Source organism: Mastigoproctus giganteus, chromosome 2 (assembly GCF_048544385.1).
Source record: "Mastigoproctus giganteus isolate SK-2022 chromosome 2, ASM4854438v1, whole genome shotgun sequence".
Lineage (NCBI taxonomy): Eukaryota > Metazoa > Arthropoda > Arachnida > Uropygi > Thelyphonidae > Mastigoproctus > Mastigoproctus giganteus.
In genome coordinates, this window is record NC_143576.1 from 191,425,747 (window position 1) to 191,439,246 (window position 13,500).

Genomic DNA, 13,500 nt, shown 5'->3' on the forward strand with positions numbered 1-13,500 from the left:
TGCTCCTTTGCTTACCTTCAATGACATTGTAATTTCTAGGCAAGGTCATGTATCTCTATTGGGGATTACCCAGACTTCTAATCTCTCTTGGCACAAGCACGTTACAATACTGCTTCCTCTGCATCTAAAAAAACTGGGTTTTCCTTTTGTTCCCACCTTACTTTTCTTTTAAATGTCTACTCACTCTGTACAAATCTCAGATCCTCCCTAACTTGAAATATTGTTGCACATCTGAGATGGTACTCCCTAACTTCTCTCGGGCTTCTTGACCCCATTCAAAAAAGAGGACAGAAGAGAGAATCTTTATTGCAATAATAATAATAATAATAGTAATGATAATAATAATAATAACTAGATGTACCTGGCATAACATACACCATCCTTCTGGATTATGGCGTAAATAGTTTACTCTAGATCCTTCAGTCTTCACCATTCTTGTTTAGCAGTGATATAATTCTACACAGACATATGCGTACATCACCTGTGGGATGTATGCATATGTCTCTATTTGCAGGTTGTTCCTCATCTTCTCCAACAAATATTGCAGCAACCTCCGTTTTGGATGTAGGTGCATTATATCGTCTCTTAATCATCTCATCCAATTGTTGCATTACTTCTGCCATGCACCCTTGGTTTGATTGTTTTTCAAGCCGCTTTGTTGTTGCTTCAGCAGAATCGAAAATATATTGTCCATCATCATCATCACAGCCATTTTCAATCCATGGCAGGATGAAGGCCTTTCCAGTTCCTTTTGTTTTGAGCACTGGCCATCCGTTTACTTCCCACAAACTCATGAATTTCATCTATCCATCTCCGCCTTTGTCCTCCAGGTTTTCTTCGAGCTCCTCTTGGGTACCATTCTTTTATTTTCTTAGTCCATCTGTCATCATGTCTTCGAGCTATGTGTCCAGCCTAAGACCATTTTAGTTCTTTAGTTTTGATAAGAATGTCCTTTACTTGAGTTTGCTGCTTAATCCATGTGTTTCTCTTCTTATCTAACATTCTGATTCCCAATATAATTCGTTCCATTCTCACTTCCATAAGTCATGGCGGGGAGTATACATTGGTTCTTTATTTTACGTTTCAGACAAACTGGGATATTGCTCTTCAGTATGTGACTATATTTCCTGAATGCTATCCATCCAAAATTTATTCTTCTCTTGACTTCCAGCCATTTATGATTATTACAGTTAATAACTTGTCCCAGATAAGTATGACTCCACCTTTTCAATTACGGCTCCTTCAATCATTATTTCCCTTTCTGTGGCATACTTGTTCATCATTACTTTTGTTTTAGCCATATTCATCTTTAGTCCAAAATCCTTACTAACTATGCATAACTGATTAAGATTTTCCTCTAATTCTTTGGGATCGTGGCTTACGACCACAATGTCATCTGCAAATCGTAAATGGTTTAGGAACTCTCCATTCACATTGACTCCTTTCTGCGACCGGTCTAGGTCTTTCTGAAAGCTTCCTCAAGGGCAGCAGTAAACAGCTTCGGAGATATTGTCTCGTTATCGAACTCCTTTCTCGATTTTAAATTTCCTGCTGTCTTTGTCTAGTCTAATAAAGGAGATAGCATTCTCATATATTTTCTTCAAAATCATAATATGTGGGTTATCTATGCCTTGTCTTTCCAGTGCCCAAAACATTGCCTTATGCTGTATGGAGTCAAATGCCTTTTCGTAATCCACAAATGCCAGGCATAATGGCGTTTTATATTGATTTGCTTTCTCCATTAGCTGTGATATTACGTGAAGGTGATCCATAGTTGAGAATCCTGTCCTAAAGCCAGCTTGCTCTTTCGGTTGATTCTCATCAAGTATTCTTTCTAATCTGTTAGTAATGACCCTTGTGAACAACTTGTAGATGTGGGATAACAAGCTAATTGGTCTATAATTTCTGATTTATCTCCTTTCTTATGCAGCAAAACTATGATTGCATTATTCCACTGCTTAGGCGTCCCACCTTTTGTAATGCACTTTGTGAAGAGCCTTGCCAGTTTGTGTGATGTCTCTTCCTCCCAATTTTAACAACTCTACAGTAACTTCATCTTCCCTTGGGCTTTCTGATTCTTCATTTTCTTCAATGCATGTTCTACCTCATCAGGAAGAATATCAGGTATGTGTTGCTAATTTGCAATCCATCTTCCCCACTGCTGGCATCATTCCCTCGCTCCTTGTATAATTCTCTACAGTAGTCTTTGCTATTTGAATTATGTCTTCTCTGCTGTTTATAAGTACACCATTGCTGTTCTTCAGTTTCAGTATCATTTGTCCTTCTGTATTACTGCTCATGGCTGCTAATTTAAATCCTTTGTTTTCCCTTAATGCTTGTTCTACTTTTCTTGTGTTAAATCTTATGTCCTCTGAGTCTCTTTCTAATGGCTTTGCATAACTCAGTATACTCAATTTTTTCCTTGTCAGTGTTTATCTTACAAATACTAATTTTTTCTTCTTTGGATTTCTTTTTCCCTATAAGTTTCTTGGGCTTTATCACTTTCAGAAAGTTCTAATATTCCTCATCGATATCTTGGTCCTGAGCAGTCTGCAGAAGCCGAAACTTGTTCTTAAGTTCCAGTATATACTGCTTTTTCTCCTCTTCTGTTATCTCAAAGACATTTGTATTATTTACTCAAGTCAGTTTTTTTCCTTTCTTACATCTATATCAAGTGTACATCTTACCATTCTGTGATCACTTCCAACATTTACCTTATTCAGGACGATAACATCATTCACAATATATCTTCTGTTAGTGAGGATGAAGTCGATTTCATTAGTTGTTAATCCATTTGGACTCTTTCATGTCCACTTTCTGTTCACCCTTTTCTTGAAAAAAGTGTTCATTACTGACAATCCTTGAGCTTCTGCAAATTTCACAAGTCTCTCATTTCTTTCACCAATTCCAAAATTTCCTATAGTTCCCCTTTCTGCACTGTTTTGTCTTTTTCCAACCTTAGCATTGAAGTCCCCCATAATAATAGTGTAATGGGTTTTCTGCTCATCTAGAAGACTCAATTTCGGTGTACATTTCTTCAACATCTTCATCATCATGGCTTGATATTGGTGCATAAATCATTATAACCTTTAGCTTGTACCTCTTAGAAATCTTGAGTATTAGTCTTGACACCCTTGGTGATGTACTTTTGAATTCCAAAATGTTGTTTTTTAAATCTTTATTGGACCAGAAACCCAACTCCACCTTCATTCCTTTCACTGTTTCCATTGGTGTACAGCAGATTTCCACTTGATAAACCTTTAAGTGATTCATTTCTTCTTCTTGTTTCAGCCAAACTGATGATATTCCAATTCACATTTTCTAATTCTTTTTCCAGCTCTAATATCCTGTCTTCACCGATGAGTGATCTTACATTGTAACAGGCCAAGTTCAGTTTCCGTGCATGGCAGCCTGGTTGTACCCAGAGATTCTTAGCCCCTCTGCTTCCACTCTGATCCTCTTGCTGCCGTAAGAGGGTGAGTGAAAGCTGCTGGGGACTGAGGGCCATTTGTTTTGTCGTGCTGTCATATGTTGGAGGGTTTGGTCTTTTCCTCTTCACGCTGACCAGGCGTCTTGAAGAGAACCACTCTACACGTTCGTTGCCACCTAAGTGACGTAACAGGGCTTACCATTGAGAAGGTGTGCTTTAGTGGATTTTAGGGAGGCAGGCCAACCGGACTTCTCCTAAATCTTCTGTAATAGAAAGATATTGGATCCATCAGTGTTTTAGACTGAGTGTCTGATAACACACAGGATACCTGTTCCCCTCTAAGCCCCTTCACTCCTTTCACCATTTCCATTGGTGTACAGCAGATTTCCACTTGTTGTCCTTATCCTGGCTTATTTGCCTTGTTTGGATATAGTTTTGAGTCTAAATGGTAAATCTGGTCATGTATTCTAAAACAGTATGGACCATTTACAGGCAATGATTTAATCTCTGCTCCCATTGATACGAATGCCATTGCTAAGTTGTACTCTCACATATGTTCTCTGTAGTTATTTGCTTTGCGTGTATCTCCTGTAACCAGCTCTCATAATAGAGTAGGTGTCTCTGACAGCGGGTCGAGTGAAGTCTTCCATCATGACGTCATTTAGTGTGTTTAACTCGTGTCCCTAATATCTTGCATTGCAATACTCACAGTTGTAACACATATTTCCTATGTCATGCTCTTCCACATTAATTACAGCTTGTAGATTATTTTCATTCAGTACTTCTATTTGATTAAATCTGTCCTACGAGTTTAGCCAGTCTTCTCATTTCCAACCTTGCATCTCTTTCTTCAATGTTTTTTGTCCGTCTTCGTAGTCTTAGAGTCTCGTTTTGTTACCTTAGTCTATTAGATCTCTCCTCTAATGTTTCATTAGCATTTCTCCTACATTTTCTCAAAGTTCTTACATTTTCTCAAAGTTTTAATGGTTTATTAAAATTGAAGACAGATAAAATAAACAGTTAAAATAAATATACATCGATAGCTTTCAGGAATAGGTTGCCTTTCTTCAGTCGAAAAACATTAGTACAAAAATTAATAAAGAATGCCTGGTATGGTGGTCATGTGAGGTGAACTGTGTGAATGGTACTGGCAACAATTAGCAGTTGGAAAATTTGGGCAGCATACCTAAGCGTTTTATATATATATATATATATATATATATATGTACAAAGTACAGTTTATGTTGCAACCTACCCATCATGGTCACAGGCCAAGGATTTAGGCCACAGTTAAGTTAATTAATAACCCATCTTTTACAAAGTCTCTCCACTCTATCTCGTAGATATTCTGTTTCGGGTGCAAGCATTTTCTATAGATACTTCTATGGGTACTGTTTTTCTGAATTGGCTTCTATAATTTCCACTCGCTCTTCCAAGGCAATGCAAACACTTGCTGCAACCAGTCAACATCTTTTTACTGTCCAACTTCTTCATTTATTCATTCAACTTTCGTTTTCTGGAACAACCTTCCTTCATATGTATTTCCTGAAAATAACAATCTACAGAAATTCCAGTCTAATGTCAACAAGTATCTTCTTTCATCTTCTTAACCTTCAGCCCATGCATGGTACTAAGCACTGTAGGTTCTAATATCTCATGTTTGGGCCATTAAAAAAATAATAATAATAAATAAAATAAACTTTACTTTTTAGGTGAAATACAGATGCCATGAAAAGAAAAATCTGTCTGGTAACATTATTCTCATCATAGTATATTGGTGTTATTGTACTATGTAATTTGCACCTCTGTATTTCCAAATATTAATAATATTATGTAATGAAAATAAAGTTAAATTTTATTTTTATTTTTATAGAATGAAAGTGTGAAGGAACTGGGGAGATATGTCTTCCAGGAGTTATTACTAATTATAAGGACAGAAATAATAAATCTTCACTGTCTAAGCCACTTCAAAAGACTAGTTGTTATGAATTTAATTGATTTGTTTGAAGCAAGAACAACTCAATATCCAGTTTAAAATATGGTGGAGAACATAAAACAAGTATAATTAACAATTGTGAATATTTAACAAAATATGAAAAGAGATAAAAAAAGAATTTGTTCAACTTTGTTAAAGCGAACTATGGTAAAAGGCCATAAATTTACAAGAATTAAAAACAAAAAAAATTCATTACCTGACCAGGAAAATATACTTAGCCCTACAATTAAAACAGACACTTTTGATGATCTTCCTCTATCAAAGAATAGTAAACCCATTTCACCTAAGCATCATTTTCATGTTTGCTTGAGATCCAGAACTCCAAAGAATAAAGGCATTTTGAAAAGCCAAGAAAATGCTGGTGAAACAAATTGTGATCTTGTTCCAAATTTTTCTACCCCAGTAAAAAATTCTGCTATTTCAGAACATAAGACATCAACTCCATATACCTCTCCAGAGAGAAATATATGTTCTCCTAAAGAAAGTGTGCTCTTTGATAATGATATTGAGCTCTTTCATTCACCTAAAAAGTTATCCCCAATTAAAGACAATTTGAATAAGCCTGCAAAATCTGAAGATGAGTTTAATGAATGTAATTATTATAATTTTGAATATGGCACCAGTGTGGAATATTCCCTTCTTTTTGATGATTTACAAACAAAAAAAACTTCTGTTGAAACTGAAGTTTCCCACAGTGCGACTCCCATTAATAAAACCTACAGCAAGCTAAATAGATCAACAATAAAAAGGAAGTCATTGCCGGTTCTGGAGAAACTACATTTATCAAGTTCTGCCAGTAATACACTTAATAATAGTAAGAACCAGGAGCATCGAAAGAAGAAATGGAAAGGATTGGTAAGTATAAAATTTATGTTGATAGTGATTTTTTATATTTTAGCATGTTTATTTATAATGTTGCAATATTATAATTTTATTTTTTTTGTGTGTGATATACAAGTATTATACACTCACTTTTATGTAATACTGGCAGAACTACCGTGTGTTGTCCAGTGAAAGTCATCAAACATGCAACAAGCAAAAAACATTAATTGATGCAAAGCAGCTTGCCATTTTTTTTGCTCATAGGCTGATTTCTACTGCCTGCCTGACCAGCCAAAAGGGAAGAAATAGAAGAGAGCTGACCAAGTGAATGTCATTCCAAATGCTATGAAAAGCAATAAAAAAAATAATGGAAAATAATGACCTGAATAATAACAAAAAGTGTTACGTTACGCTGAACCTTTACCTTTAAGCTGACTATCTGTGTAGGTTAAATAGTATTAGTAACAGTAGCATCAAATAATGCAAGAAAGCAGTTTATACAGCATCAGCCAAAAAAAAAAACCCAACTTCCACATCACCTGTTGATCCCTCTAATTTTTATCTAATTCTTCCCTGAATTTATTCACAACACCTGATAATAGCATGTTCCAACAATCAACTGAAAATGGTCGTAGGCAGATTCTGCACATTGTTCTGCAATCATCATCATCAGCCATTTTCAATCCACTGCAGGATGAAGGCATCTCCAGCAACTTTCCAGTTCCTTCTGTTTTGAGCACTGGCCATCCATTTACTACTCAAAAACTCATGAATTTCATCTATCCATCTCCGCCTTTGTCTTCCAGGTTTTCTTCTAGCTCCTCTTGGGTACCATTCTGTTATTTTCTTAGTCCATCTGTCATCATGTCTTCGAGCTATGTGTCCTGCCCAAGACCATTTTAGTTCTTTAGTTTTGATAAGAATGTCCTTTACTTGAGTTTGCTGCCTAATCCATGTGTTTCTCTTCTTATCTAACAGTCTGATTCCCAATATAATTCGTTCCATTCTTCGCTGTGTAGTTCTTAGCTTCTCTTCCATTCTTTTGGTGAGTGCCCAAGTTTCACTTCCATAAGTCATGGTGGGGAGTATACATTGATTCATTATTTTACGTTTCAGACAAACTGGGATATTGCTCTTCAGTATGTGACTATATTTCCTGAATGCTATCCATCCAAAATTTATTCTTCTCTTGACTTCCAGCCATTTATGATTATTACAGCTAATAACTTGTCCCAGATAAGTATATGACTCCACCTTTTCAATTACTGCTCCTTCAATCATTATTTCCCTTTCCGTGGCATACTTGTTCATCTTTACTTTTGTTTTAGCCATATTCATCTTTAGTCCAAAATCCTTACTAACTGTGCATAACTGATTAAGATTTTCCTCTAATTCTTGAGATCGTGGCTTATGACCACAATGTCATCTGCAAATCGTAAATGGTTTAGGTACTCTCTGTTCACATTGACTCCTTTCTGCGACCAGTCTAATCTTCTGAAAGCTTCCTCAAGGGCAGCAGTAAACAGCTTCGGAGATATTGTGTCTCCTTGTCGAACTCCTTTCTCGATTTTAAATTTGCTACTGTCTTTGTCTAGTCTAATAAAGGATGTAGCACTCTCATATATTTTCTTCAAAATCATAATATATGGAGTATCTATGCCTTGTCTTTCCAGTGCCCGAAACATTGCCTTATGCTGTATGGAGTCAAATGCCTTTTCGTAATCCACAAATGCCAGGCATAATGGTGTTTTATATTCATTTGCTTTCTCCATTAGCTGTGATATTACGTGAAGGTGATCCATAGTTGAGAATCCTGTCCTAAACCACTTGCTCTTTCGGTTGATTCTCATCAAGTATTCTTTCTACTCTGTTAGTAATGACCCATGTGAACAACTTGTAGATGTGGGATAACAAGCTAATTGGTCTATAATTTCCAATTTCTGATTTATCTCCTTTCTTATGCAGCAAAACTATGATTGCATTATTCCACTGCTTAGGCATAGCACCTTTTCTAATGCACTTTGTGAAGAGCCTTGCCAGTTTTTGTGTTATGTCTCTTCCTCCCAATTTTAACAACTCTACAGTAACTTCATCTTCCCCCGGGGCTTTCCGATTCTTCATTTTCTTCAATGCATGTTCTACCTCATCAGGAAGAATATCGGGTATGTCGTATGTGTTGCTACTTTGCAATCCATCTTCCCCACTGCTGGTATCATTCCCTCGCTCCTTGTATAATTCTTTATAGTAGTCTTCTGCTATTTGAATTATGCCTTCTCTGCTGTTTATAAGTACACCATCGCTATTCTTCAGTTTCAGTATCATTTGTCTTTCTGTATTACTGCTCATGGCTGCTGATTTAAATCCTTTGTTTTCCCTTAATGCTTGTTCTACTTTTCTTGTGTTAAATCTTCTTATGTCCTCCCTGAGTCTCTTTCTAATGGCTTTGCATAACTCAGTATACTCGATTTTCTCCCTGTCAGTGTTTTTCTTGCTCTTCATTTGTCGTCTTTGGTTCATCATGACAAGTGTTTCTTGACTAATTTTTCCTTCTTTGGATTTCTGTTTCCCTATAGGTTTCTTGGGCTTTATCACTTTCAGAAAGTTGTAATATTCCTCGTCGATATCTTGGTCCTTAGCAGTCTGCAGTCCTGAGCAGTTCTGCAATCACCCTTCCTCAATTTGAATTTATACCCACTCGTGTGAAGTGTGAGAAAAAGGAAGATCCCATCAGCATTGAGCTTATTTATTCCATTCAAAACCTTAAACACATCGACTAGATCTCTTTACAGATGCCTAGTTTCCAGATGAAGCAATTTGCTTCATCTGGAAACTGGGAAGCCTTTCTTGGTAAGAGCACCCTTTTGTTCCCCTCACTAACTTGAAAAGTTTCAAGCTCCTATAAACGTATTTCAAAATATTTTGGAAATTATTACAGTTTTCTTGATTAATTAACATATTAAATTGTGTTTTAGAAAGATATTAAATTGGCTTAGTAGCATTTGCATATGATTTTTGTAAGTTACGACTTGCTGCTCATACCACTATTGTATCGGGCTTTTGGCACAAATATCGTAGAACATAACCAGTAGTGTAGAAGAATATTAGGGTTTAAATCGTGATAAATAAGTAGTATGAAGGTTTTACTCACTTGTTGTATTTAGCTGAGGATATAATTAATTTGACATTGTGACCATTATGGTGTAGCATAACTTGATAGCCTATAATTCTAACTTGATATTATAAGGTATGACGTAAGAACTAGACAGCATAATACATATCACTGCAGGTGCCTCCGTAGCCAGGTGGGAAGGAGCAGCAGTGCGTAGCACACGCTTCTTGATTAGACCGGGGTTCAAGCCTGTCACCACCAAATACAGAGGATGCGGAAAGGTCAGGAAAATACCACCGCATATCCTGGAGCAATATGGCCTTAGTTGCTAATGCTCCTAAAAACCAAATAACAAACATATCACTGCATTATCTTAGTGTATTATTGTCAATTAAATTTATTGAAGTTATTAATTTTCATTGTTAATTAATTAAATAGTATTAAATGGAAATCATGCCCCAGATTAGATCAGCAAAGTAATGGGAGTGCTGTGGCTCAGGGGAGAACCAAAGGGGCAATTATCCAATGCATTGGTCTAAAAAAAATGTGCAACTTGTGAAATGTTTGCAGACCATTCTGGAACAGAACGTGATCTAGCCAGGGAGGCTGTCTTTGTGTGTGTGCAGAGAGTGTGAAGCAATTAGGCACCAACTCAGTGTCTATGAGAGTTTTAAGAGTAGGGTAGATGCCATTGCTCACTCTTGTGCATCAGCAAACAGTGGCAATCATCAGGGCAGAATGCACTGGTCCCAAAGGAGCTGGTTATTGTCGGTGACTCTATTGTCAGAGAGACAGAAAATATATTGTGCAAAAAGGATAGGTGGAATAGGACCAGGGTATGTCTTCCAGGAGCAAAAGTTGATGACATTTGTAGAGCAGATATCATCTTTTAAGGGCACAAAGGGTGATATTATTGTACATGTTGTACGCAGATCTACTCTTAATGACACTAATGACATTAAGAGTAGATATGTGGACTTACTTAACAAGTACAGGTCAATGTTGAAAAAAGCTGAGAGTTAGGGCTGAAATTGAAAGTGTTTGCAATTCTGCCCAGACACAATAGGAGGGAGTATATGATGACAGGCTTTACAATCAGTTTGGCCCTAGAGAGATTGTGCAAGAGGCTCGTGAGGTAGAATTTTTTTCAGCGTGGTCTGTACTTGTAACAGGAGAGATTGGTTCTGCACTCTTAATTAAATAGAAAGGGTGCAAGAATATTTGCTGATGCTATTGAGGCATTGTTAGATGTTAAATTCACAGGCTAATAGATTAACAGTAGGTGCAGGCAGAGGTGAAAGTGATTCTTGAACTGCTTCTACTGGAATGCTGCTCATTCCAGTAGAAGCAAGGAGCTGGGGATTTCCAGGACTGCTGGATGTCATCATGGAAAAGCAGATACATGGACTGAGTTAGGATAACTAAGAGTAAGAATTGGTGCATGTATACTTGCATGTACATCAATTCTAGGAGTTTAGTAAATAAATTTGATGAATTTGAGGTGCTGGTCAAGACATCAAAGGCAGAAATTGTTAGGATATCACAGGCGTGGTGTCACACATAAAGAATGCGAAATTGGAATTTGGGGAGTACAATGTGTAAAGAAAGGATAGGAAGGTAGAAGGGTTATGCTGCTAGTTAAGAAACACATCAAATCTAGAAATGCATCCAGCTGACATGGGTGGACAGTGTAATATTGTGTCAGTTTGGTGTGACATAAGCACTGGGAAAGCAAAACTGAGAGCAGGAGTGTGACTGATGAGTATAATGAACAGCTGTACCGAGAAATAGAGTGGGCCAATAAATCAGATTGTCTTATAATAGGTGATTTTAACTTCCCAGATATTGACTGAAACTTGTGGATTGGTCACTCGCACACTAACAATACTTTTGTGGATTTATTGGATGATTGTTTTCTACATCTGTATGTTCGAGAGGCAACCAGAGCTAGTAATATTCTTGATCTGATTATCAGCAGAGATTATTTATGCATTAAGAATATGCAGATAAAGGAGCCATTAGGTCTCAGTGATCACTGTTTATTTATGTGGGATTTACATCTAAGGTGTAACTTCCATCAGGGGTAGAAGAAAGGGTTTTTCTTTCATAAAGTCACTACAAATGAACCAACCGATGATGTTACCAACAGCAAATTCTAAATGGGAAGCATTCAAGGAAGTAATCTTGGAAGCTACTATGATTTTTGTCCCAACAAAGAAATACTGCTCAAGGTTTAGGCCTAAATGGATGTCAGATGAACTAATGAGACTCTTTGCAGAGAAGAAAAATGCATGTGAATTATCAGGTGACACAGAAGACTATGGTAGATATAAGCTTGTCTGTAATCAAGTCACAAAGGAGGGTAGGCAAGCATAGGCAGATTATGAGAAATTTTTGGCAAAGGATACAAAGAAAAACAGCAAAGACTTCTTTACTTTGCTGTAAAGAAGGAAATGAGTATTTTGCATCTACATTCACAATTGAGAATCTGTAGGGAAGTGTAGGTTCGATGCTTATCAAACTCCTAGCATAGAGCTAAATGATTTTGTAATAACTAAGAGCAAAGAGGGGGAGGAGAAATTGTTGAATTTGATCATAAGAAAGGCACCTGGGGTGGATGGAATCTATCCAGTTATATTAAAGGAGGCAGCAAAGTAAGCAAACCCTGAGCCATAATTATGAGAGCTTCCTTGGGCTCAGGGGAGGTACAGCTCTTAGTTTAACTTCTGTTCCAGGGAAAATAATGGAGTCACTGGTTAAAGAGGCACTGCAGGATTGTTTAGACAAGGCTGCTGTTATAGTTCAGGCGTATCATGAGCTTGTCTGAAAAATTCGATTGGATACTATGATGTGGCCACAGAGGAACTGGATGCAAAAAATAATTTTGATATTATATACTTGGATTTTTGGAAAGCTTTTGATACTGTTGAACGTAGAAGTCTACTATACAGATTGGAGTGGTATGGGATTAAGGGCAAGTTGTTGCTATGGATAAAGGGATGGTTTAGTGGGAAAAGACAAGAGAGTGGTAATCAATAAACATTGCTCTTCGTGGACTAATGTTATTAGCGAAGTGCCCTAGGGTTCTGTGTTGGGCCCATTGTTGCTTTCTGTATTTATAAATGATATTGATGAAGGTATATCAGGGTTAATATCCAAGTTTTCAGACAATGCGAAGGTTGGCAGGATTGTTAATGTACACTACTGCAACAGGATCTTGAAATGTTTAGTAGATGGGTTGTGAGAGGTGGCAAGTACTTTATATTTGTAAAGTACTGCATATGGATATTAGTAACCCCAGATTAATGTACCAACTGTGTGGTATTGCACTCAGTGTAGTGGAGAATGAAAAGGACCTTCATACCTGACTTCAATTACCCATATGAAGTCAGGTATGAAGTTTTCTGAGCAGTGCAGACTGGCTGAAGGGTAGCTCATGGTGTCTTGTCAATGATATACAGGAATTTTTTTTTTAGCAGGAATGACGGGGTGATTGTCCCCTTGTATAAGGCAATGGTCAGGCCACACCTTGAGTACTGCTTACAGGTCTGTAGGCCTCCTTGTTGTAAGGATATATAAGGCCTTGAATCTGAGCAAGTTCCTCTTGCTCAGATTACTCACCTTTTTGGACATAAATTCAAATCGAGGAAAGACAACTGTAGATACATGTGCGGAAAATTGCCTTTAGCCAGCGGATGGTTGATAGTTGGAACAAACTTCCATCTGTCCTAGTGGAGGTCGACAACTTAAATAAGTTCCAGCCAGAACTAGACATTTGGAGTGAATGATTGCATGAAATGGGAATAGTATTTTTATTTTTTTATTATATGGCTGGTGTTATATAAGCTTGCTTTCTTGCATCATATGCTAATGCTAACTTCTTTGCTCTTCTCTGTTGGAATGGGTACAGAGAACAGCAACCTCTTCTCTTTTCTGTACCCAAAAGATGCACAACCTTCCTAAAATGAGGCCTCCAGACCTGTATGCAGTTCTCAAGTTGTGATTTAACTATTATCCTATACAGTGGGACTATGTATATTTTAGTGCACTTGCATCATTTATACGCAGCCAATTATAGATTAGCAAATTTGCAATAGCGGCATTGTTTAAGTTACATCTCATATTGTGAATACCTTCACGACA